This window comes from Anastrepha obliqua, chromosome 3 (genome assembly GCF_027943255.1).
Source record: "Anastrepha obliqua isolate idAnaObli1 chromosome 3, idAnaObli1_1.0, whole genome shotgun sequence".
Classification (NCBI taxonomy): Eukaryota; Metazoa; Arthropoda; class Insecta; order Diptera; family Tephritidae; genus Anastrepha; species Anastrepha obliqua.
Genome location: NC_072894.1, coordinates 124,762,369 through 124,787,104, shown reverse-complemented (window position 1 = coordinate 124,787,104; position 24,736 = coordinate 124,762,369). Strand labels below are relative to the sequence as shown.

At 34.4% G+C, this 24,736-nt stretch overlaps 1 pseudogene; it reads left to right on the top strand.

Annotated features, from left to right (window-relative positions):
* The first annotated feature begins 13,819 nt into the window (after nt 1–13,819).
* On the top strand, nt 13,820–16,977 carry LOC129242198 (uncharacterized; annotated as a pseudogene).
* The last annotated feature ends 7,759 nt before the right edge of the window (nt 16,978–24,736 follow it).

Sequence of the window (24,736 nt, the reverse complement as noted above, 5' to 3'; positions counted from 1 at the left end):
AGAAAATATGCCAAATATTTGATTTATAAGTGCCTTCATACTCGTACTTTTCACTTCATGCCGATTGATATTCAAGTGTTGATGATAATGAAAACGTTTTCTTCTTCCCTAACCCAACGAGGGATAATTAGAAATTTCATTTATATGTTGCTGTACACGCCTGACCTCAATTAAAATTCCTAGAGCGTCCCCTGCCCTTAGAAAATGCGCGAAAATTGAGGAAGAAATTCAGTATTTCTGTAATGATGCTGTTTACACCGTGCGACTGTAACAGTTACCCATGAAAAATTGCATATGCTTTAACTAGCTTAGAATGAGTATTTAAGTATATTAGTTGTTTGAAAATTTTGCCTACTGAAATTTTGAGGCCTTTTAAAGAATTAAATTAATGAGAAAATTAAAAAAAAAAACTGAGCATGCAGCATTGCTGTGTGAAATCTATAATTTCACGTGATATGAAACTTTTTCTGAATGACAAAAAAAAAATTGATTTTTGTTGTTCAGTGTTTCTAATTTTCTGTTTATTTGAAAATATTTTGCATATTTTGATTCGCGTTCAGTAGCCACGGCTCTGGTTTTTTAGATGTGCTTTAATATGATGGAAAAATATTAGGCTCAATTAAAGAAGAACTTATATACATACATGTGTGTGTGTATGTACTACTGTGGGCAAAAAGTAAGGTGAATTTATTTGTCAAACTTTGCGGGATTAAAATTTCGCTCTAGTTATTTTTTTCATGAGTTGGCAGCACTGTTAATAACATCTGGGCCAACTTTCATGTGAATGCCATTATCAGTAATATATTTACGCTTGTGTTTACCAAATGACCAAGAGTATAAGAGTATTTTTTACAATGTCTGATTTGATTGAGCAGAGAAGTGCCATCAAATTTTGTTTGCGGAATGAAATTTCGGCTGCGGAAACGTTTAGCATGTCGCAGAAGGCATTTGGTGATTCGACCATGTCGCAGAAAAATGTTTATAAGTGGTACAAAGACTTCAAAGAGGGTCAAGAACGTGTTGATGACTTGGAGCGCTCCGGACGACCATCGACGTCAACAGATGACCAACACGTCAATAAAGTGAAGGAGTTTGTGCTCAAAAATCGTCGGTTGACTGTTAAAGACCTTACTGATATGATCGGAATATCAGAAGGATCTGTGAAAACCATTTTGAAAGACCATTTGGGCCTACGAAAAGTCAAATCTCGTTTGGTACCGAAAACTCTCAATTTCTTGGAAAAAAGTCGTCGCGTTGATGTGTGTGTAACAATGCTTTCAGACTATCAGGACAAGCTCAAATGCATCATTACGGGAGATGAGACTTGGATTTATGCTTACGACCCTGAAACAACCGACCAATCAAGCAAGCGAATATCGTGCTAAAGGCGAGGCCAGACCGAAAAGAGCACGTCAAAGTCGTTCAAAAATAAAGGTCATGACGACAGTTTTTTTCGATTTTCGTGGTGTGGTACACTATGAATTCCTTCCACCTGGCCAAACTGTTAATAAGGAATATTATTTGAGCATTATGCGTCGTTTACGTGAAGCAATTCGTCTAAAAAGACCAGAATTATGGACCAACAACTCTTGGTTTTTGCATCACGATAATGCACCTTCTCACACTGCACTCGTTCTTCGTGACCATTTCACCAAAAATTTCACGCATATCGTTCCGCAACCACCGTATTCGCCTGATTTGGCTTCGTGTGACTTCTGGATATTCCCAAAACTCAAGAGACCACTCCGGAGAACGCGTTTCGAGTAGATTGAGGAGATAAAAGCTGAATCGAAGAAGGTACTGATAGCTATACCGGAAATGGACTATTTGGCAAGTTTCGGGGATTGGAAAAATCGTTGGCATAAGTGTATTTCATCGAGAGGGGACTATTTTGAAGGGGATGAAATTGATTTACAAAAATAAATAAAGATTTTTCATTTTACAACCAAATTCACCTTACTTTTTGCCCACAGTATTTGAAAATTTTCACACGCAAACTTTTACTACATTTTTTTGTTTTAAAGATACTATTTCGGTATTAAAAAATCTTTCAGATAAAAGTTTTTACTAAATTTTGAATGTTTTTCATATATATTTTTCTTTTAAAGATATTCTTTCGGTATTGAAAAATTTTTGACGTATAAGTTTTTACTGAATTTTGGAAAGTTTATTTAATTTTTGCACTTCTTTCATACATATTTTCACTCTAAAGATGCTTTTTTCGGTATTAAAAAAAATTTTCAAATACAAATTTTGGAATTTTGCAATATTTTTGAATTACTTTTCACACATATTTTTTATTTTAAAGATACTTAGTAGTATAGAAATGCCGGTTCTACCCCAAATTATGCAAGGCGCGTGGTGGTTTGTGGTTTTTTGACGTAGTGCGGTTTGTGGTTTTGGCACGTGCCTGTGGTTGCGGTTGGCGTTTGTGGTTTTATCATTTGGCGGCGGTTTTGGGTGTGTGGACGTGTGCGCGCGTGCGTGTGCGTGTTGTTTTTTTTTTTTTGGAGGTGGCAAAAAGCATTGAAAGCCGAAAAGTGTGAGACTTGTCTTTCGACTCACCCGCTAAAACCCCACCCCAGCTCCGTATCCCTCCCGCGGGACGACCGTTAGGTAATACTTCACGGGAGGGGGAGTGGCCTATTGCCTCTTCATGAAATTCTGTGCTGATGTTCAGCGTGACGCAATTTGGTGATTCCTAATACCGTTAAGTATTACTAGGTACTACTTCACGGGAGGGGGTGTGGCCTATTGCCTCTACGTAACAATCTGCGCTGTTGTTCATTGCGACACAGCTTGCTAATTACTATCCTTGCCATGTTACTGACAGCGGACAAATGTTCTTCTGAGTCAAGCATGATATCTACTAGGTTGCTAACCATTACTGGCTTCCCCACCCTGTCACTCAATTCTACTCTTTTCAGCTCGAAACGAGGGCAGACAAAGAAAACATGTTCTGCATCTTCAACTAGACTGTCGCAAAAGGTGCAGTACGGGTCATCTTCGTGCTTAAATCTATGCAGATAAGCCTTAAAGCATCCATGCCCACTAAGTACTTGGGTCAGGTAGAAATCTATCTGGCCATGCTTTCGATTTAACCATCTTGTGATATTCGGGATTAATCGATATGTCCATCGTCCGTTCATGGAGTTCCTCCATTCCTCCTGCCAAGTACGGATGCTTCGCTCCCGTTCAGTCCTTCGGTTAGTGAGCTGTGCTGGATCCGCTCGATGTTTTTTTATTTCAGCGAATTCTAGTGCAGTCAGCTTAACTGGTAGCATACCCGCGAGGACTAATACAGCATCTTCCGATACTGTGCGGAATGCACAGCACACCCTGAGGGCACATAACCGGTATACCGATTTAATGCCTTTCATGTATGTGCTGCAGTTAGTTTCTTCGACCCAGGCTGGTACCGCATATAGCAAGATAGATGATACCACACTGCTAAGCAACTTCCTAGAAGCCTGCCTAGGTCCTCTCGTATTCATCATAATACGTGTCAATGCGGTTACAGCCTTCGCTGCTTTATCGCTGGCGTATGTTAGATGCTGTTTAAAGCTCAACCTGTGGTCAATCATTACCCCGAGATATTTGATGTACAGCTTAGATTCTAGTGCGTGGTCCCCTACTCTGAGATTTGCTGTTTCAACTATTTTCCTGCTACTGATGAGAACTGCCTCTGTTTTATGGTTTGCAAGGCTTAAACCACTAATGCGCAGCCAATCTTTTGTGATATCTACTGCTTGGTTCAAATCGCTTCAGCCTGGTTTAGGAATTTAGCAACGACTACGATTGCAATGTCGTCAGCAAACCCTATGATTTGGGATCCTGGAGGTAGTTGGAGACGCAAAACTCCATCGTACATTATATTCCAGAGGAGTGGGCCCAACACTGACCCCTGTGGTACTCCTCCGGTTACTCTGTACCTTTTCATTCCTTCGTCGGTTTTGTATTGCAGCACTCTGTTAGTGAAGTAGCTTGCAACAATTTTCCGAATGTAGGCTGGGACTCGGAAATTCTCCAGCGCATTTAGGATTTTGCCCCAGTTTGCTGTATTAAATGCATTTTTTACATCTAACGTTGTGACTAGGCAATACTCTTTATCTCCGTAGAGCCAGCGAGAACCTTCAATCGCTTTGTGAGCAATGCGCTTAACCGCTATAACAGCATCTGTGGTAGAGCATGTTTTACGGAAGCCATATTGGTGCGGCGATAACCCTCCGGCACTTTCGATGGAAGATTCCAGGCGATTTACAATTAGCCTCTCTAGTATTTTCCCTGCCGTGTCCAGTAAGCATAGTGGGCGGTATCCTGAGGGATCTTCCGCCGGCTTAGACCCTTTTGGTATTAGCACTAGCTTTTGCAGTTTCCACACTTTCGGGAATGTGCATTCTTCTAAGCAGGAGTTATAAACATCCACAAATATTTCTGAATGCTTTTGGATTGCCAACTTAAGAGCTTCATTCGGGATCGCATCGGGCCCGGGTGCCTTATTGCCTTTGATCTGCTTGCAAATGTGCAAAATTTCGTCAGCGTTGGCCAAGCATCGATTTCCATCGTCTTCCATACAGCTGGCAGCATTGGCTGCGATGCCTTGCTGTTGGGGGAACAATGTTTTGACCACGTTGCGCAGAATAACCGGGCACGTCGTGGGCAGCGGTTTGAAGGCTTTTGTTTTTTTCATCACCAGCTGGTATGCAAATCCCCATGGATTGCTGTCAGCATCCTCGCATAGTTTTTGGAAGCACTGGCGTTTGCTGCTCTTAATTGCATTTTTTAGCGTTTTCCTTTTTTGTTTAAATAGGAGTCTGTTCCTTTCAAAGCTGGTCGTACCTCTCGACCGCTGATATGTTCTTCTTGCTCTATTGCATTCTTCGCGTGCTGCAGAGATTTCTTCCGTCCACCAGTAAACGGGCTCTCTGTGGTTTTTATTAGGCCTTGTTTTACTCATAGCTGCATCACATGCTTTAGTGAGTTGCCTCATGACTTGGTTAGTTTTTTCAGCCGCATTTCCAGTAGGTGTAAAATTTGCCATCATTATCTCGAACACTTCCGGGTCCAAAGTTCCAACCCGGTATCTGACCTCGTGCGAGTTAGATGACTTCGGCCTATCATGTTTGCCTATATCGCAAAGTATTGCAAAGTGATCACTACCAGTGTAATACTGGCTAAGTGACCATCTCGTACTACTCACGAGGCTAGAGCTAACAAATGTCAGGTCGATTATTGACCCTTTCCCTGCTCTTTGGAATGTTTGCTGGTTCCCGGTATTCATAAGCGCTATGTCAAGCATAGTGAACGCTTCTAAAAGGGCTTTACCTCTAGGGGTGGTTCGAGGGCATCCCCAGTTCACTGCCCAAGCGTTAAAGTCGCCAGCGGACTATGATCTTTAATGTCATGTGCAAGTTCTTCCAGTGCGTGTATGGCTTCCGCTAGGGTTAAGTTAGGTGGAAGATAGCAGCTGTAAACAAACAGCTTACCAACACGGGCTCGTACATAGCCACGTGTTGCGTTTATATTCGTCATTCGTGACCTAATCATTCCACAATTCCATATAGCCGATTTGCCTGTTGTGTCGGATGCCCAATCATTCCCATTTCCGTATTTATAGGGTTCGCTGAGTATTGCAATATCTATTTTGTGCTCTCGTACAGACTGTTTGAGCAGGCTTTGAGCCTTCTCGCAGTGATTTAAATTTAGTTGGAGAAACTTCATTTATGTCGCATTTCTTTGAGTGCTCTTTGATATAAAGGACACTTGTTGCTAGTCATCGCGTGTGCGGTGTCGCTTATTTGTTTCTTTTTGCAAATTAAGCAACTTGCTATTTGCGTACAACTCTTCGCCTGGTGATCTTTACTGCCGCATTTAAAGCAGGACTTGGTGAAGTCGTCCGTACTTTTGCATCTCGCTGCGACATGCCCGTACTCCATGCACTTGAAGCACCTTTTCGGGTCAAGTTTTTCTCTAATACGGCAGATAACTAGGCCAATCCGTATTTTGCCTGCTGCTGTAAGCTTAGTGGCGATCTCTGGTGTAACTTTAAGGGTCACCGTTTGCGTCCCACCATAAGCTTTTCGCAAGTTAGCAACTCGCCCTCCACATAAATTAAATCGAGTCCCTGCGATTTATCTTAGTGTTTTTTATATAACTTACTTTAATTTATTAACTTACAACTACACAATTTCATTGTAATATACACTAGTTAAAACAAAGTTTCAGTCAGCATTAAAATTTTGTTTAATGTTTAACTTCTATTTGCATTTTCGTTATTTGCCGTTTTTGAATATTCAACTTTTTACATTTTACAAAAGAACTTTATACTTTACATCTGCAGTATACTATAAAAATTAGCTTAGTTTACGTAAATTTACATAGTGTTTAATAAACTAAAACTTCAGTAGAATTTCTAGTAATTATTGTGGTCGCAATCACTATTTTTTTTTTCATTTATGAGTAAATGTTAAAATCTTTAATAAAATTCGCATAAGCCCATTTACGTTATTTTATGCGGCCTCTTGATATTTGCTATGTCAACTTTATTAGGAAAACTTTTTTGCAATTGTACGAACCTTTTTGCAAGTTTACTTCTATTAGCAAGAGTATTCTTCATGTAAACTTCGGTGTTGTTGAAATATGGAACCCTTTCTGCTTCTGCATTCAATTTGTTGATTGCTTGTTTCTTTTTTCTGTACGTATAATTTTTTATTTTTTCAAAATCTATGTCGTTTCTATTGATACAGTTTTTTTTTTCATATTTGGATAAAAGTACCTTAATTTCATCTGTTCATAATTTTCTAGCACACCTCTATGGTTCCCTTCCGTATGGACTTTTTCCACTACCTCTAAAATTTCCTCCTCTGTTTTCAAGTCTAAAGCTTTGTAACAGCATTTAGTAAATTTAATGTTATTGTCATAAGAGAATAAACTTATCAGTTTTTCTAGTACCACATTGTACGCACTATCAGGCAACTCTGAATGAATTCCTGTTGTTCCTTTTTTAATACCACATTGTACGCACTATCAGGCAACTCTGAATGAATTCCTGTTGTTCCTTTTTTAATACCACATTGTACGCACTATCAGGCAACTCTGAATGAATTCCTGTTGTTCCTTTTTTAATACCACATTGTACGCACTATCAGGCAACTCTGAATGAATTCCTGTTGTTCCTTTTTTTTAATATATTTCCTAAAAAGATCTGTAAGATAAATGCTATTTTGTAAGTCTCTTTCGGCTATATAGACTATTCTACTATATTTGTTATATAACATTTCGCTTTCGATGGGTTTGTTCCTTACTATACGAATTTGAGTGGTGTATCTATTTACTAAGGACTCGGATATAAGAAAGTGTTCATTTAGGTTTTCGTATGCTGAATGCACCGTTTCTAAAGAATTTTCGAACAAAGATTTTATATCAATGTTTTCTTCGTTATCCGTAAAATAATTATTATCGTTTTGTCGTTTTCTCGGGTTTGGCTTGATACCTTCATGTGTGATAATATGGCCCAGAAACTCTGTATATCTAGGTAAAAATTTGCACTAATCGTATTGTATTCTTAAGTTATTTGTAGATAAGCAGTTAAATATTTTTGTTAGGCTCTCAAAGTGTTCGCTAATAGAAGTAGAAAATACCAAAATATCATCCATATATATTATGCAGATTTTGTTGATGTATTCAGACAAAATTGTATTCATCATGCGCTGTGCTGTTAGGAAATCTACCAGAGTAATTTCTCAAATTTGGTTCACCTCTCTAATTGCCACTATTTCTACCGTAGTGGACATTGCTATTAAAATTTCCGGATTGATTGATTCCACCTCTGCGAAATAAAGAACCAACATCAAATACAAATAAAAATAATACGCCAATAACAGCAGCCGTAACAAACATAATTCCCGGAGTCAGCTATGCTGATGTTGCATCTTCTTCAAGAGAACATAAAGCAGAGCAGGAGCTGACTAACAAATCTGAAAAAAACAATGATATCGAAGAGCTTAAAGACATGGTAAAATCCCTAGTCAACCAGATGACAAATATGATGAATATAATTACAATGCTTTTAAAGAATATGAATGGACAAAAGTGAAAAAATTAAAATTCTAATTTGGAATGCAAATGGACTAATACAGCACTATTTAGAACTAAAACAATTCTTAGCTGACAAAGAAATTGACATAGCATTGATTGCAGAAACACATTTTACTGACAAAAGTTTTCTGAAATTTCCTAATTATAAAATGTATGTGACAAACCATCCTGATGGAAGAGCCCATGGAGGGACAGCTATAATTATTAAATCAAGCATAACTCACATAGAACAACTCCAATATTCGACGCCTCATCTTCAATCCACGACATTGCAAATATATGACAAAAATGGACCAGTATCTATTTCCTCCATTTACTGTCCACCTAGACATATAATAAACTCGGATGAATATGACAAATACATAAGAACGCTTAACAATAGATTTATTGCAGCTGGAGATCTCAATGCAAAACACATCGACTGGGGCTCAAGACTCACCAACAAAAAGGGCCGTATTCTAATTAACGCAATTAACAAAAACAATTGCAGATTTATAAGTACCGGAGAACCTACCTATTGGCCAACTGACGTAAAGAAAATTCCAGACTTGATCGATTTCTGCATAACCAAAAACATAAGCCATAGCCAATTGACAATTCAGTCGTGCTATGAACTTTCTTCTGACCACTCGCCGATATTACTTGAATATGTACATAAGTCATATAAAATGTATAGATACATCTTTTCGCATACTTAATGACAGAACCAACTGGGAAACATTACGCCACCATATTGACGATCAACTTATACCAAATGTGATATTAAAAACGCAACTTGACATTGAACGTGCCATTATCCATTTCAATGACGTAGTACTAGAAGCAGGGATCAGATCGGCACCAAAGCAAGCTAATAGAACAAATTCAGCAGCAACTGACATTTCTATGAAGAAGCAAATTATTGAAAAACGAAAGTTAAGAAAAAGATGGCAAAAAACCAGATCACCTGACGACAAGAGAAAACTAAACTTAGCCACAAAAATTCTTAAGGATACTTTAAACAAAAGAAATAACAAAGAAATCGAAAACTATTTGAAGAACCTGACTCCCAACAAAGATACAAACTACTCTCTTTGGAAATGTACCAAAACATTAAAAACACAAATAAAACATCAACCACCACTAAAGAAAGATGACAATTCATGGGCCGTTACAAAAGAGGAAAAAGCGAAAACTTTAGCAAAATACTTTGAAGAGGTTCTATCAAATGACGAAGAAAAGAAAATTGACAACCAAAACAACTACCATTATGACTTTACAAAAATAAAAAGGACGAATACACACGAAATAATAGCTTGCATCAAAAAAGGACTAAAACATAAAAAAGCACCCGGATATGACTTGATAACAGGAAAAGCATTAGTGGAGCTACCAACCAAAGCATATATATTTTTGCGAAACGTTTTCAATGCCATGTTTCGCTTGCAATATTTTCCGAAACTCTGGAAAGTGGCAGAGATTATTGCATTGCCAAAACCGGGTAAAGATCCAACTACCGTATCATCTTATAGAAATAAGCTTACTACCGACAATATCTAAAATTGCTGAAAAATTACTGCATGATCGACTAACCCAATTTCTGGAGAAAAAACGTATAATACCGGATCATCAATTTAAATTTAGAAAAAAACATTCGACTATCCAACAGATCCACAGAATTACAAATAAAATCCAATCAGACTTTGAAAACAATCGTTATTGTGCGGCAGTATTCTTAGACGTAGCTAAAGCGTTTGACAAAGTGTGGCACAGAGGCTTACTCCACAAAATAAAAATAATGATTCCTTTTGACTACTATCTTATCATAAAAAGCTACCTAACTAATCGAAGTTTCTATATTAAATATGACAATCAATGTTCAGATATTCATCAAATAACTGCTGGAGTTCCGCAAGGAAGCGTTCTTGGACCTCTACTATATGTTTTATTCACCGCAGACATACCATCTCCTGACGAAACTAATTCATCAATTGCTACGTTCGCAGACGATACAATACTACTAGCATCGGATAAAAGCTTAACTATCGCTACTGAAAAACTGCAGCGATACACAAACGCAGTTAAGGAATGGTTCGATAATTGGTGCCTAAAAATAAATGAAGACAAAACCGTACAGGTTATATTTACTACCAAAACAAAATTTACTGCAGTTCCAATAAAAATAAATGGCAAAGCAATTACAATTAAACCAACTACGAAATACCTTGGAATACATTTGGACTCGAAACTAAATTGGAATCACCACATAAAGCAAAAGGTCAAACAAATAAAAGAAAAGCTTCGACAACTTCATTGGTTAGTCAGCACAAAATCCAGACTTACTATACAGAACAAGCTATTATTGTACAAAGCCATGATTAAACCAATCTGGCTATATGGACTACAGGTATGGGGAACGGCTAAAAAGTCTCACCTAGTAAAAATTCAACGACAGCAATCGAAGATTCTTCGAATTTTGACCATGTCTGACAGGCACACGAAAAATGATGACATCCACAGGACTTTTAATATAGCAACAGTAGACGAAGAGACCAAAAAAATAGCAAGAAGCCACTTTGAAAAAATACAGGGAGACAATAATGCAGAAATCAACAAACTTCTGGAAAGGGGAAAAAATACTGAAAGACGCTTAAAGAGAACTCGACCAAGCGACTTAATGAATGCTAGAAAATAATAAATGTGCAAAGGGGTTAAATTGCTGTTAAATTGTTGTAAAATTGTAATTATGTAGAGTAAAACTTGTATTGAATATTATTTAATTGTATATAGTATTACTTCGTTTATTTTAATTTTTATCGCTTTGGCACTGGTCATTAAGCGATGTATGTAAATCCTGGCCAAATTGTTAAACAACGTACTTAATGTCAATGGACAGATGTATAAAATAAAGGGGATAAAAAAAAAAAAAAAAAAATTATTTTCAAAATTTCTATTGTATCTGTTCGAATTTTTATAATTCGGATTATATTCAAAATTTGTATTTTTGTTGCGGAAAACTCCTGAATTTTGTTTACCAAGATTGTTATTGGTTTGGTTTTTATGGTTCAACCGATTGAAATTGGAATGAAAATCATGGTTGCTCTTAACATTTTTCTCATAAGTGTCAACCTTCAGGCTGCCGCGACCTATTGTAAATTTTGTAAATAATATGTGAAGGCATTTTCCATATTGTTTATATTATTTTGCAACAACAAAGTTTTTACACGAAATGGCAAGAATTGTAAATAAACTTCAAAAATCAATTTTGTATTATTTTGTGGAGTGTGCTTTATTATACGAAGTTTCAGCGCCACCGTTATTTTCTTTTAAGTTATCTGTCTTTTCTACATACTCTTTTTCAATTATTTCACTTCCTTTTTTCATTAGCTTTCAATTCTTCATTTCCATCCCCCTTTTTATTTTCATTTTCACCTTCCTTTTCATTTTCATTGTCACTTTCCTTTTCATTTTCATTTCCCCTTTCTTCTACGTACTTATTTCCATTTTCCTCTCCATTTCCACATTTTTGTATGCTTTTGCTTTCCTTCTCTTCTTTATTTACTTTCCTTTACTTTAAATTAAGGCAGTTTGAGAAACACTGTTTATTGGTAAGCTTATTCTACTTTTTTGCGACTGTTGCTATATTGATATTTTAATTTTACTTATTTTTTATTTTATTTTATTTAATTTTTTTTTTGTTGGCTCGTTGTTGCTGCTGTTCGCTGTTGTTATCCGATTGACTACCGCCAGCAATTTGAAACATTTCCTTGGTGAATTCCTTGCTACCAAATTGACAGGACAAATCGTGAACAGTGCGTGCCTCACCCTTTGCATTTTCATAACCCTGCGAGTCCATGTTGACAGTATTTTCGTTGTATTATATTACGTTAGACAAAGTTCAATCGATTTAAGTTGATTTTGTATTTTTAATTTTATATTTATTTATTTATTTATTTATTGTTTCACTATTTATTTTGCTGCTTTCTTATTTTTGGATTATTTTTATTTAGTTATTACAATTGAATGGGTTTGAAATTTAGTTTTATACCAAAATTTACCGGCACAAATTATCACTGCGCGATATTTATTCTGAGGACAAGCGAAGGAAGCACGTTTGTATAAATTTGTAAACCTCTTTTATTTTATTTTTATTTATGTATGTCGCTATTTCCACTAAGCTTCGTGTCCGTTAGTATTTTGCTGTCCTTTCCTTGACCTAGCGGGTCATGACTTCTTCGTTTTGAAGTCAAGTGCACTTTTAAACGATTTTTTAGTTATTGTAATATAGAAACACTGGAGTGATTTGCGGTAATTTTTTTTTTTTTTTGTGTTTTTTGTTTTTTTCAACTGTTATTTGGCTAGGCTTTTTCAAGTAGTACAGCGCTCAACATTCAATATTTATTCACTTTCAGTTTTCAATTTTCATTTCTTTTTAACAATATTGAAATTTAAGTGTTAACGCCTTTCAAATTGTATTTCCTTGTCACTCGTATTAATTTGACCCCCCATGAGATCTCAAATCCCATTTGCTGCAATTTTCTGTAAAATTATCTTTATGTATGTGTGTATTTCAGAATTTTCGTCAAATCACGTATAGCTTCCAGTTTATTATTGAAATTTCAAAATTTCACACTTTCAAATTTCGATTCGACTTTAGTTTTCATATGTAATTATATTAATATTTATTATTAAATATGTTATTAAAATTTAGTCATATATTTTTTTTCTTAATTTTGCACACTATTCGTAATATTTTTTTTTTTTTTTTTTTTTTTTTTTTTTTTTTTTGTTTTTAACGTTTGCTTGTACGCATTTGATTTATTGATATTTTATTTTTATTTTAATTTTTATTTATTTTTTCTTTCAATACATCTCGAAGAGCAGATATTAAATTTTTATTTTCTAATAAATTTGTGTTTTTGTTTTGTTGTTTTTTTATCCTCGTCGCCATTTATGTTTCCAATAAAACAATTTAATTTTTTTTCTTTCAATAGTTTTCACTTATATTTTATTATTATATTTAAAAATTAAGAAAGTTGGTTTAACACGACTTATTCTTACGAGTCATAGGCGAAGACTGACTCGACCGATAATATGTACCTAACTTGCGCGCGTGTATGTGTGTGTGCCCGCGTGTGTGTTCGTGTGTGTGTGTGTTTGTTTGTGTTGTGCAAAACAAAACAAAACAAAACAAGTTTATAACAACCATTATTTGTTTTTTTTTTTCTTTTAAAATGACTCAACTATTTTTGCGATTATGTGTATATATGTAAATATATATATAAATATGAAGTTTAAATTCATACTAAATTTTTCTCTGAGAACAAATATTATGTGGTTTTATATAAATATGCCTTTTAAAACCAATAGATTGTTCATTTCTCTTTGTATATGAGTGTGGGAATTGTATGAAAGCCACATTTAAAAGATTGTACATTCCTCTATGTATATGAGTGTGGGAATGGTGAAAACCACATTAATATATTGTATATTCCTATATGCATATGAGTGTGGGAAGTATTTTTCTTTGATAACAAATATGGGTATTGTATGAAAACTACATTAACAAATATTATGTGGTTTTGGTTTTAAACTACTCAACTATTTTTTGATAACTTAATATGAAAATGTATAAAAACCTAACACTCACTTAGTTCATCGTTCACAAGCAGTAGCCTTTAATAATAGCCCCCCACAGTGTGCATTTTTTTTTTTTTTTTTTTTTTTTTAATTGATTAGAAAAATGACCAACCGTACACATATAAGTCTTCCAATTGATGAAAAAAATGTGGAAATAAAGGCAAGGATTGGAAGTGAACAAGAATTTGAACGTCGAATGCAAGTGGCGTGTGAACTTACAAAATCTAGCGGCGAGTTACTGGAGCAGAAGGATGTGTTCTTTATTCTTCTAGAGGAGATTGATTGGAGAAGGCTTAAACTACGCTACTTACAGCCACCAGTCGTCTCACAGTTGATTTATTATGTTCGTCCTAATAAGACTGGACCAAAGCTCTCAACATTCAATAGAATTGATGTAGAAGACCCTGTATTGCTTCAGGAGATTTTGAAAAAAAGTTATGGAATTAAAGGAATTTTAGAGAAAAAGGGATACTTATTTCTTCATGGACAAACTCGTATACATATGGATAAAGTGATAAATTTAGGCAACTTTATAGAATTTGAAGTTTGTCTGCGGTCAGATCAGACAGTAGAAGAGGGCCAGCGAATAGCTAACGAGTTGATGAAAATATTTGATATATGAGAGGAAGACTTAATGGATGGGGCTTACTTTGATGAACTGTTGAATATTAATTTTTTTTCACACTGTGTACGACCATCTAGGCTCTTTAAAAATAATAGCATACAAATTATATATTGACGTGATAACGTCTTATAATTCGATTTAACAGGCTGCACGCACGAAAAAATGTGTCGTTACCTTGCTCATTAGTGTTACCTTGCTCATATTAGTGTTACCTTGCTCATATGTAGTTACCTTGCTCATATTAGTGTTACCTTGCTCATATGTAGTTACCTTGCTCATATGTAGTTACCTTGCTCATTAGTGTTACCTTGCTCATTAGTGTTACCTTGCTCTTTAGTGTTACCTTGCTCATTAGTGTTACCTTGCTCATTAGTGTTACCTTGCTCTTTAGTGTTACCTTGCTCATTAGTGTTACCTTGCTCATATTAGTGTTACCTTGCTCATATGTAGTTACCTTGCTCATTGCATTGAATGAACTGCAAGCGAAAGCGCGGAAGGAACGACAAAGCAAACGAACGGCAACGTTCGACATCTTGCTCTCCCCTACTTAAGTGAGCGTATATATGTATGTATATGCGCATATGTACATACATATATAAATTCACGTATTTGTATTGGCATATGCCTTCTTATTGATTATTATTAATTTGATTTACTTGAAGAATTTAAAATAAAACCAAGTTTGTTAATAATACCTGTTGTTTTAATGTTATTATTATTATTTTTTTATTATATATGAAGGAAAAAATGTATGGTAATATTTACCATATCTATACTAATATTATAAAGAGGAAAACTTTGTTTGTTTGGTTGTAATGAATAGGCTCAAAAACTACTGGACCGATTTTAAAAATTCTTTCACCATTCGAAAGCTACATCACGAGTAACATGGATTATATTTTATTTTGGAAATAGGGCTCGAGATATAGGTCAAAACGTGGACCCGGGTAACCTTCGGATGTGTATGTACAATATCGGTATCAAATGGAAGCTGTAGGTGAATGCTTTAGTTCAGAGTATTTCCATCCGCTCCGTGACTAGGGTCTCGAGATAGAGACCAAAACGTGGACCCTAGAATGTGTTTGTACAATATGGATATCAAATGAAAGCTGTTGATAAGTGCTTTAATACGGGGTAATTTTCATACCTATTGATGACTAGGGTCTCGAAATATATGCCAAAACGTGGACCCACCGTGTCTTTGAACCGAATTAAACCAAACTTACACACATTGTTAAGTAAGTATTGAAGATGATTTCCGTATAGTTTGAATACCTATTGGTAGATAGGGTCTCAAGATATAGGCCCCGTGGACCGGGGTAACCTTCGGACGTGTATGTACAATATGGGTATCAAATGAAAGCTGTTGGTGTATGCTTTAGTACAGAATATTTTTCATGCCGCTCCGTGACTGGGATCTCGAGATATAGGTCAAAACGTGGACCCGGGTAACCTTTGGTTGTGTATGTACAATATGGGTATCAAATGAAAGCTGTTGATAAGTGCTTTAATACGGGGTAATTTGTTATGTTATGTTATGTTATGTTATGTTATGTTATGTTATGTTATGTTATGTTATGTTATGTTATGTTATGTTATGTTATGTTATGTTATGTTATGTTATGTTATGTTATGTTATGTTATGTTATGTTATGTTATGTTATGTTATGTTATGTTATGTTATGTTATGTTATGTTATGTTATGTTATGTTATGTTATGTTATGTTATGTTATGTTATGTTATGTTATGTTATGTTATGTTATGTTATGTTATGTTATGTTATGTTATGTTATGTTATGTTATGTTATGTTATGTTATGTTATGTTATGTTATGTTATGTTATGTTATGTTATGTTATGTTATGTTATGTTATGTTATGTTATGTTATGTTATGTTATGTTATGTTATGTTGTGTTATGTTATGTTATGTTATGTTATGTTGTGTTATGTTGTGTTATGTTATGTTATGTTATGTAAAAGTATATTATGTTATGTTAATGTTAACTCATTCTCTATATCCATACAAAATATCTATCAAACAGTATTTTCTTATGACGTTATCACGTTAAACTATCGTCAGTAAACCGACTTTACAGACAACCTCTTTTTTTTTTTTTGAAATGTTTGACATCGGGAATAAAGCGCAATACAATTACATATATCTGCTTCTGCTGTTTCCTTTTCGGAACTTTGTGCAAAGCAACAATCTTTCTTATGCAATCCATGGGGTGAATATATAAATGGCTCTGTTAAACACGATCGCAATTCATCAATCATAGAATAAAAAAATATTTTGTGGTCAGGATCAATTAATTCTCCATATTTTTGTAAAAAGTTATCTAAATTTTTCGAGTAAATCATTTTTACTTCCTTGCTTTAATCCCTCTCTAATACTAAATTTTTCAGATACTTCCCACCACACATTTATTTCACGAAGATAAGAAACCGCAAAATACACACAAGACAACAAACCACAAAAATACATACATATGTAAATATATATATATATATATATATACGAGTACTATATATTAAATATGAGTAGATGATAAGAAATTTATTAACGCGTTAGAAAGAGAAAGACTACTTCTTTAAATTTATATAAATTAACCTCCTTTTCAGAGAAAACTTATAGTAAAAAAATAACCACTGCTTAAACAGCATTTGTTCTTATTTCAAATATATTTCGGTAAGTATTTTCAACAAACGGAAAACAATATTACGACCTATCCATTGATGATATTTAATATCCCCCTATTACAGTCATCCTCAACATTATGAATCAAGCTCAAAAGGATATTCCCCCCCTCAATATCATCCAGCTCCGGGTCTGCAAATTCAATCCGGATCTCTTGTCCGATAAAATCTGGAACCGTCAAGAGAAACTCCAAGAACTTCGCCTTGATTTCGCCAATCACTTCCGTTCTCTCACATCTTGATTGTAAGATACTTCGCCAACTAGAAAGATCTTCTTTAAAGAATTTCGCATCAACGAATAAAGTTTTTACCGCGCTCTTTATGTTCACGAACATCTTTGCACTTTAACTTGAATAATTTAATAACGACGAAAGTTGAGCTTTTATAACAGAATAAATGGGAAAAAATTGTTAAGCATGTACAATCTATTATTGTGGTTTTCTCTATTAGTTTATATTATTTTTTTAACCACATTTGAAAGTGGAATATATTCATACATTTTATCATGGATAAGTATACAATAAGCAGCGGTGTTAGTAGGAATCGCCTTGTGAAATTTTAATTCAATACGAATAACGATGGGCCCGCTTTTTATAGATTCATTTTGATGTGAAACATCTAAAACAATTATTGGTGCAGTTTCTTCAAATTGTTGAGGAGATAAAAGTGGTTGAGGAGTGCGTCCATAGTAACTTTGTTTGAAATTTTAAATACATATCATATAATAGAGCATTGTGATTTCGATCAAATCTAATATTAAGATCATCATATGGATATGAAGTGGAGTTAAGGTGAACTTTAACATCCAATAAGTCAGAATGTTTAAATTTCTTTTCATTTTGAAATCCTAAAAGAATATATCGGGTCCTTTCATTTTCACCAGCTACTTTAACATTCCATAAAATATTCGTGCTTTCCTGTAGGGAGGGGTTATGATAAACATCCCAACTTCTAAACGTAATGCTTAATGGTTGTTTACTATTAATTGTTCGCAAGACATTTAACCGATACGAGTCTGAAAGTTGAAGGTGTGGCACTTTCCATGTAATATTTAAAAGTTTTAATGTTAGTTTATCTGTTGGTGTAGTTGACATCATCACAGCATCATCTTCTTTTGCTCGCATTAAGATTAATTCATGTTTACAACTAATAATAATTTTATCAAAATCTTCAAAAAATCCAAGTAGGATTTTTAACGGTATACAAAAATTAAAATGTCCAGTCTTAAGGTTTATATTTTCAAAGTGGCACCACCCTGCATTTTTAAGATTTATACTTTCAGATTCGTTAAACGAAACATAATGTTTCATTTCTGTTGCAATTCCCAACTTCTAGTGCGGTCAATTTCTATTCCATTCATTTCATATCGTATCTCCTCGAATAAATGAGCCATACAATTATTTAAGAGCTTTACAGTTTTCGAAATTGTTGAATCAGCATTTGATATGAATCCCTCAATGTATAAAATACTCTCACTTAGTAGCACATACAGGTCTTGATTTTGTATGGGGATACGAATTTCATCATTTTTAAATGACTGTAAATATGGTATATAGCTATGGTATTCCTTTTTTATTATACTATTATCAAAACGGGTCTTGTACAAAACGTCTATTATATCACTCATTTTTTTAAATGAAATCCTAGACTTTTTAAGAACTCCTTATTGGGAAGGGTTAAACCAATTTTATGTTGAACAGTAGATTTTCTCTCTTTTAAGCGTTGATTTTCCTTTGTACCCAATGCTTTTGAGACCGATTGAAAACTATTTACAAAATCTGTATGTAATTGCTTTTATTAAAAATAATCATTTTTTTAGATAGGCTTCAAATGTAGTCTTATTGATATATTCTCTCCGCGAAAATTAACCAGCCTCCCAGCTTGATCAACGACTTTTAGAACTAGAGTGCTTATTTGTCGCGTATTAACTAGTAAATATATGACATTAATGGGTATTTCAGAAATTTTATAACCTGGGCTAACTCTAAGAGAAAACTGATGTATTGTATGCATAGATATTCCATTTATATATGAATCGTTGATAATATTACATTCAACAGATATTGTGTTTACTTTTGTTATATCCACGGGATTGTTAGAGTAATGTACAATCCCTGGCTTCAATATTCTTTTTGTGAATCCTAGTAATGATCCTATTGAGTATTCTTTTTCAAAATTCACATCCTCCTTCGAACTTAAAATTTCACTTCGAAATGTATTAGTATTGGCTTTTATGTCAATAAAACCCTTGTTCATAGGTTCATATATTTCACAAATTTTCTCAGCTATATCACTCAGTTCATATGTTCCAACAGGTATTTCAATAACATTCGATCCGATGTGAAATAAATTGTTTTCTTTATCCACATTTGGAATTGTATGGTATGAGTCAAAACTAATTAATCCACAAACATAATCTTGTTTAAGTTCTATAGGTGGGAAATAATTTGCAACCAGTAAAGATGAATTACCATTTATTGCTAATGTAATCGACATGTTGATAGGTTATCATTAAATACTTAACTAAAAGAATATGTTGAACACTATTCCATTTATAATACATATATTTACTTATTAGATATAATTAATTTAAATCATTTTCATTCACCCAGGAATTGTGGGAAGAAGAGAATCCTAACCATTTAATATAAACTCTATTGTTTTTACGTTTTAAAACTTTTTCCACTAAATATACATTAGGAAATTTAGTTTTCATTAGTTCATATTCATAGAATCCACCCTTAATATCATTACCTTGATAGACTTCAAGTATGTATGTTGTTGGGTGTGTGTTTTTAATTGATTTTATTTTATAAACTTCTGTTGACCAATTTGGTGTATACCCCTTTTCAAATATATGTTTATATTTACTTATTCTTACATTATCATTTATTTTAAATTTCGGTCTACGAAAAACTTTTCAATTATTGTATGCGGTGTCTCTTAAATGTTGTTCATTTGTAGAATTCACTTCATTTGGTGTCATTTTAATAGTCCTGTGAATAGTGTTGTTGTAATCATTAACTAAATTTTTATAGATATCAATCCATTTATATTTTCCCCGAAAACTAAATTCCTTCCACATCATTCCTTTTAATGTTCTATTAAATCGTTCAATTATAGATGCTTTTAGTGATGAGAATGTTGAATAATGGTTGATTTTTTTTCTCAATAATAATCTTTTAAAGTGTGTATTGTAAAACTCCTTTCCATCGTCTGTTTGGAGGTTTTTAGGTATTCGATTACTTGACTTTAAAATTTTAACCATTGCATTTGTAACATTTTCTTTAGTTTTGTCTTTAACTGCTTCAGCCCATGCTTTTTTAGAAAATGTATCGATAACAGTTAAAAGATATTGATACCGATTATTGCTATTTGAATACTTTGTCATTACCACTAAGTCAGCTTGCCATAAATCATCGATTCCTTTAATAATAACACGTCTCCGTTTAAATTTTTTTCTAGCTTGCTTATGTAATTCTTCTACTACAGTTGTACATATTCGTTTAAACGCATTGTATTTTTAACACACTTTTATTAGCTCGGGTTGTAAAATGAAAAATCTTTATTTCTAATGAAATCCGTCTTTTATGCGTATTTAACCCCAACGTCTACTGTTTCTACTAAATGTGTCTTATAATACGTTCACATATAAGTACATCTACTTTTTCGCGCTTAACTCAAAATCTGTAATTAAAAAGCGCGATTTCCCATACAAAATTTGTCTCCCAAAATCTGAGATTATAAAATAATCTAAGATAATAATCATACTTTTTGGCATACAACTCTGTGTTTACTGTGTTATCGATAATTATTATTACGAATGTAAGGAGAAACAATAAAATAAAAAATAAATGAAATGGATGCCGGGAAAGAAAACAGGTCTGTAAACATAATTCTAATAAAATTTTTGTCAAATATTATTAAATAGGGATTCATTTTACAGAAAAAAACGTGTGTCCATGAACGTTTTGTCCTCTTATTACTTATTATAAAATGTAATACAGCAGCTAGTCCTTGACGATTTGCGCAGAATGCTTCAGGTCATTATCTTGCTGGAAGATCCAGCTCGAGCCTAGGTCTCGTTTGTCCACGGATGGCATCAGGTTTTGTTCCAAAATGTGCTTGTATTAGAAGCGATCCATATTTCCTTCAATGAAAACGAGGTTTCCAGCTCCTGTGGCTGCAACTGCTCCCCAAACCATGACACTGCCATCACCATGCTTTACAGTCGGAATCAGATTCCTAGGATCCATGGCAGTGTTTGGTTTTCTCCAAACTTTGGCTTTGCCGTCGTATCCAAATATGTTGTATTTGGACTTATCAGTGAATAAAACTAGTTTCCAAAATTCTATTCCCTTATAAGGTACTTTTTTGCAAACTCCATACGAAGCTTTCAGTTTTTCTCGCTTATAAGGGGCTTCTTGCGAGGAGTTACCTTCATTATTAAGGGTCCTGCTTATTGTACGTGGGTGGACAACAATTTGATACCTCTCGGCTACCTCCTGGGCCAATTCAGTAGCATGTATTTTCGGATTCTAATTCACTGCTTTGCGAATAAAGAATACATCTCTCCGGTTGAGCTTCTTGGGCCGGCCACTACGCGGCTTAATCTCCAGAGAATTGGTTGTTTCAAAGTTTTTACAAACAGTTTGTACCGTAGACTTACTTAAATGCAATAAATCAGCTATTTAACCAAAGGATGTGTTATTACTTCTGTACTCAACAACTAATTTTCTCAAATCAGTAGAGATTTCTTTGCGGAGCGACATTTTTCCGATCGTACACAAAAGACAAAATGCCATAAATTTTAAGAAGAATGAAAAGTAGAACCACAAAATAAAATAAACGGTACTTTACAGTTAAGTATTCGCAGAAAAGAAGAGCAAAATAAGTGTCCTAATATAACGTATGTACACCTTTGTCAGGGCATTTTTTTGGTTTTTCGTGAATAACTTTTAAAGTAACTACTGAAAATATTTTTTTTTACATTTGTTAGACTGTTAAATAATTAGACTTAAAACAAAATTGCATCATTACATTCCTTTTGTATGCTTTAGATCGGGAGAAATTAAGAATAAAAAATAGTTAAAAAAAACTAAAAAACACGCTTTTATTGCTAATCGAACTAAAAAGTAGAAAATAAATTTTAATGACAAAGGGACCTATAATGAAGTAATAGCAAATCGAACGATCAGTCATAGTCAACTACCTCAGAACAGAATTATAACAAAAATTAAGATACAAATAGAGTAATTCAAATTAGAGTTAAAAGCGTGGGATGCTTGATATAGTAAATATTACAATCATTCTATTGGCAACTACCTATGTACAGAATGTTATGAAAGTGAAGCAAAATGCATCATCTCATATGCCAATATTGTAAAATCAGGTACCCAACAAGCTAGTGCTCCCCAGAATTTTGGAGGTTTGGAGGGTATAATGTATACACTTACCCAAAATATGAACGCTTTTAACCAGAATATTACCAGCATTATGTCTTCCATGCAAAATACTCTTCAAGAGCTTGTGAGAACGCAGAACCAAATGCTCCAAATACTATTGGCAAAGAAATGAGTTATTTAAAAATGGCTTTTTGGAACGCAAATGGTTTAAACCAAAATAAAATAGAAGTTTGCCATTTTTTACAAAAAAATTGTATTGACATAATGTTGATATCTGAGACTCATCTCACAAATAGATATAATTTTAATATTCCTGGATATATGTTCCATTTTACAAATCACCCCGATGGTAAAGCACATGGCGGTACAGGCATCCTAATAAAGAATAGAATACGACACTACGTTTTAGATGCATTTGCAAAAGACTATCTGCAGGCAATATCCATTCACCTTGAGGTCGGATATGGTGATTTAACAATTAGCTCAGTTTATTGTCCACCAAGATTTGCTGTTACAAAAGAGCAGTTTGAGGAATATTTTAGCAGATTGGGGAAACGTTTTCTAGCTTGTGGAGACTATAATGCAAAACACACGTATTGGGGCTCTCGATTAGTGAATCCCAAAGGTAGGCAGTTATATAAGACTTTAGTTGATCGAAAACACGAATTGGATGTCATATCTCCTGGACATCCCACCTATTGGCCCTCTGATCCTAAAAAAGTTCCTGACCTCATAGATTTTGCTATATCGAGAAATATAAATCGAAACTCAGTCACTACAGAAACGTCGTATGATTTATCATCAGATCATTCCCCAGTAATATTAACCTATTACGCTAATATACCTGGCTCTGCAACTGACTCTAAATATAAAACAAACTGGTTGAAGTACACAAAATTTATTAGCAGCCACATTAACACAAATCCTGTAGTTCATAGCGAGGCTGAAATTGAAAAATCTGTTGATGACTTCACGTTTGTGATGACATCAGCTTTAGAGCACTCTAAATACCAATTAAGTCCAAAATTTGCCACAAATGTCTCCAACTCTGAAATTGAAGGACTACTACTGGAAAAAAGAAGGTTAAGAAGAGAATGGCAACAAAACAGATCCCCTGGTGCTAAGCAAAGGCTGTCTGCTGCAAATAGAAAACTGCGAAGTGCACTTCACTTGGACGAAGATCGTAAAAACAAAAACTATATTGAGAGCTTATCCAATACAAAGCACACAAATTTTTCTATATGGAAAGCAGCTAAGACCATTAAGACGCCAGTAGAAGTACAAAGCCCCCTAAGAAAACCTGACGGTACATGGGCTCGTAGCGCTGAAGATAAAGCGTCGATATTCGCCGATCATCTGAGTAATGTTTTCCAACCAAATTCTTCTGCAAATGAACAAATACTAGAAGAAAGTAGTGGCAACGAATCGTTAAACTCAGAACCAATCAACATAGCTCCTGAAGATATTCAGGCAGTTATTAACAAGAATCTTAAGGTGAAAAAGGCGCCAGGTTATGACGCAATAACACCATTAATGATAAAAAATCTACCGCAAGTCGCTATAATTGTGCTGTCTGTAATATTTAATGCAATCATCGAGGTAGGCATTTTTCCAAAGAGCTGGAAAACGTCTTTAATAATAATGATTCCTAAGCCGGGCAAAGACTTAAATGTGCCATCGTCCTATCGACCAATCAGTTTGTTGCCGTGTTTGTCAAAATTATTTGAAAAAGTTTTGAGAAACAAAATGATGCCGTTTTTAAACGAACGTAATATAATCCCTCCACATCAGTTTGGTTTTCGAGAACAACATGGGACAATCGAGCAAGTAAATCGGTTAACTGCGGAAATAAGAAAATGTTTTGAACTTAAAAAATACTGTTCAGCAATTTTTATAGATGTGGCACAGGCATTTGACAAAGTTTGGCATGAGGGTCTCATACATAAAATAAAACGCTGTTTGCCACCTATTACACACAAAGTTCTGGAATCGTACTTAACAAACAGACAATTCAGAGTAAAATGCAACGATTATGTGACTCATGAATATGAAATTGAAGCTGGTGTCCCTCAAGGCAGTGTACTAGGCCCAATTTTGTATTTAATTTATACTTCTGATCTGCCCGAGTGCGATAGTTTGACTATATCTACATTCGCTGACGACACCGCTGTGCTTAGTTCTCAAAATGATCCGTCTCTGGCATCTAGAGAGCTAAATAAATATCTCAGACTTTTAGAAAAGTGGCTGAAAAAATGGAGAATAAAAGTGAACGAAATAAAAAGTAAACATGTC